Here is a 3,366-nt window from a genome sequence, read left to right as displayed (position 1 = left end):
CAGGAGGACCCTGAGTAAGATACGGAATCCTCATTCAGAAAGGCAAAGGGGATGGACATCAGAAGAGGGAGAAAACAGGGAACAGGAAAGGAGCCTACTACAGAGGGGCTGTGAAAGACTCTACTCTGCAGATTATCAAAGCAGATGCTGAGACTCATAGCCAAACTTTGGGCAGAGTACAGGGAATCTTGGGAAAGAAGGGAGAGATAGAAATACCTGGAGGGGACAGGAGCTCCACAAGGAGAGCAACAAAACCAAAAAATTCTGGGTACAGGGGTCTTTTCTGAGACTGATACTCTAACCAAGGACCGTGCATGGATATTACCTAGAACGCAGCACAGATGTAGTCCATGGCAGCTCAGTGTCCAAGTGGGTTTCCCTAGTAATAGGAACAGGGACTGTCTCTGACATGAACTCAGTGGGTGGCTCGTTGATCACCTCCCCCTGAGGGAGGAACAGCCTTATCAGGCCACATAGAAGACAAAGCAGCCAGTCCTGATGAGACCTCATAGACCAGGATCAAGTGGAAGGGAAGGAGGACCTCCCCTATCAGTGCACTTTGAGAGGGGCATTGGAGAAGAAGAGGCATAGAGGGTTGGATTGGGAAGGGGCTACAGCTGGGATAAAAACTGAATAAACTGTAATTAATAAAATAATAAAAATATTTATTTCTTTTTGAAAATATTGTCTCCTTATAAAACACTGTTGTTGCCATTTTAGTTAAATTTAGAAAACATGTTTATAATCCTCTCTCGGAAGTCACTAAGTCTTCATTTAGGAGTCATGACTTGTACACGGTCTCCTTTCTGTGTTGTCATATCAAACAGTGTCATTGTTCAGGTCTTGTTCAGACCATATTGTAGAGATCTAATGGAATAAGCTTTCCTGTCACATATAGCAAATAGTATCTTGCAGCAGAAGTACCAGTACTTCCGTCCTGTCTCCCATGCCTTACCCTGTCTTACCTGAGCCTTGGGAATAGCAGTCATTCTGTAGATGCAGCAATTGGGGTTTCACATTCTATAGTCAGTTGCTCTCTACATTTTTCTTTGTTGTGGGTTTCTGTAATAGTCCCATGTACTGGGGAAAAAAAAAGAAGCTTCCTTGCTGAGGGATGACAGCTACCCTTACCTGCTTATAAGGATCAGCATTTAGAATGCAGTTGGAAATTATACTGTCTTAGCAAAGTGGCAATAGTAGGTTCTCTTCACTAGCTATGGGTTTAAGGTAGAGGTATGAATTCCCTCCCCATGAGTCATAAGTTTAATTAGATGGATGTTGGTTACCCCCAAGATATAGCTGCCGTTATTATACCCTTGGGAACATGTTACAATGGTGGTCCTTGCTGTGGTTCATAGGCTTTCCAGCTGGGTAGAACTACTGATTGTTTTTCTCCCTTGCAGCTTACCTGTCATGATATTCTCCAATACTATGAGAAATGATGCTGAGAGAGAAGGGTTTCAAATCAGCTTCACTTCAACTCCTCGAAGTCCTATGTCTGAAATGCACGGTGTCTTTAGCGACAGGGTCTTACAATCAAGTTCCAGGAAGCAGCCGAGGACAGTGGAAATGACCCATATTATTCTGAGGTATTTTGCACTTCCCTGAACAAGAACATGAAGGAGATTTCTAATGCTCTGTAATGAACAATGTTACCCAAGTGTGTAACTTCATTCAACTATGTATATGTGCACACACGTATACATACATAGGTAATACACATTTTAAGTAAACATAAAATAATAGAGTAATTAATGGCAGTTAAGAGGACAATCAATCTTGTCAGGATGAGGTCCCTGATAGGTTTTCTAATCCCTAGTGGTCTGCCCTAAACCTATATACATATAAACAATATGAAAAGGACTCATGAATACTGACACTTGCATGGGTCTATGTGTATGCATGTGCACATGTGTAACAGGTATAAATATGAAGAGGTCATGAATTTTAGTGGGAGGAGGGAGAACATAGGGTTGGAGGGTTAAGAGGGAGAGGTGGAAACACTGTAAATACAGTACTCACATATAAAATTCTAAAAAAAAATACTTTCTTTTTATTATTATTTTATTATTTTTGTTTTTTTAATTCTTTATCAATTACACTTTATTCACTTTGTATCCCCCCTGTGGTTTTCTCACGCCTCCCATCCCAATCCCTCCCTTCCTCCACCATCTGCATGCATGCCCCTCCCCAAGTCCACTGATAGGGGAGGTCTTCTTTTCCTTCCTTCTGATTCTAGTCTATTAGGTCTCATCAAGAATGGCTGCAGTATCTTCTTCTGTGGCCTGGGAATACTGCTTCCCCCTCACGGGGAGGTAATTAAAGAACAACCCAATCAGTTCACGTCAGAGACAGTCCCTGTTCCTATTACAATGGAACCCACTTGGATACTGAACTGCTATGGGCTACATCTGTGCAGGGGTCTTAGGTTATCTCCATGCATAGTCCTTGGTTGGAATATCAGTCTCAGGAAAGACCCCTGTGCTCAGATTTGTTGGTTCTTTTGCTCTCCTTGTGGAGTTCCTGGCCTCTCCAGATCTTACAGTTTCCCATTTCTTTAATAAGATTCCCTGCACTCTGCCCAAAGGTTGCCCATAAGTCTCAGCATCTGCATTGATAGTCTGCAGGGCAGAGCCTTTCAGAGGTCCTCTGTGTCAGGCTCCTGACTTGTTCCCTGTTTTCTCCTTCTTCTGATGTCCAGTCTCTTTGCCTTTCTGGATAGGAATTGAGCATTTTAGCAAGAGTCTTCCCTCTTGATTAGTTTCTTTAGGTGTACAGATTTTAGTAGGTAGATCCAGCTATACCACTTCTAGGCATATACCCAAAAGAGTCTCAAGTACACAATAAGGACATATGCACAACCATGTTTGTAGCAGCCTTATTTGTAATAGCCAGAAGCTGAAAACAGCCCTGATGCCCCTCAGTGAAGGAATGGATGCACAAATTGTGGTATATCTACACAATGGAATATTACTCAGCAATAAAAAAAAAAGGAAATCATGAAATTTGCAGGTAGATGGTGGGATATGGAAAAGATCATCCTGAGCGAGCTATCTCAGAAGCAGAAAAATGCACACGGTATATACTCACTCATATAGACATATAATATAGGACCTTCTTTTTTAAAATTGTAAAAAATAAAAGCATATGAGCAACTGTTAAACAAAAAGTGAATAAATAAAATAATAAACTTCTAAAATACTTCCTTCTTCTCCTATAAAAACTTTTCTAAAAAGGAAAAAAATGCAGCCATTAAAGTCTCCTGACTGTTTCTGAAGATCCAAAGCAAGATACAGTTTGGCGCACTTTACTTGGACTATGTCTGAGTAGAGGTTTTAGGTCCTCTCCTTGCATGGTCCTTAGTTG

Source organism: Meriones unguiculatus, chromosome 6, assembly GCF_030254825.1.
Source record: "Meriones unguiculatus strain TT.TT164.6M chromosome 6, Bangor_MerUng_6.1, whole genome shotgun sequence".
Classification (NCBI taxonomy): Eukaryota; Metazoa; Chordata; class Mammalia; order Rodentia; family Muridae; genus Meriones; species Meriones unguiculatus.
Note: the sequence above shows the minus strand (reverse complement) of the source record.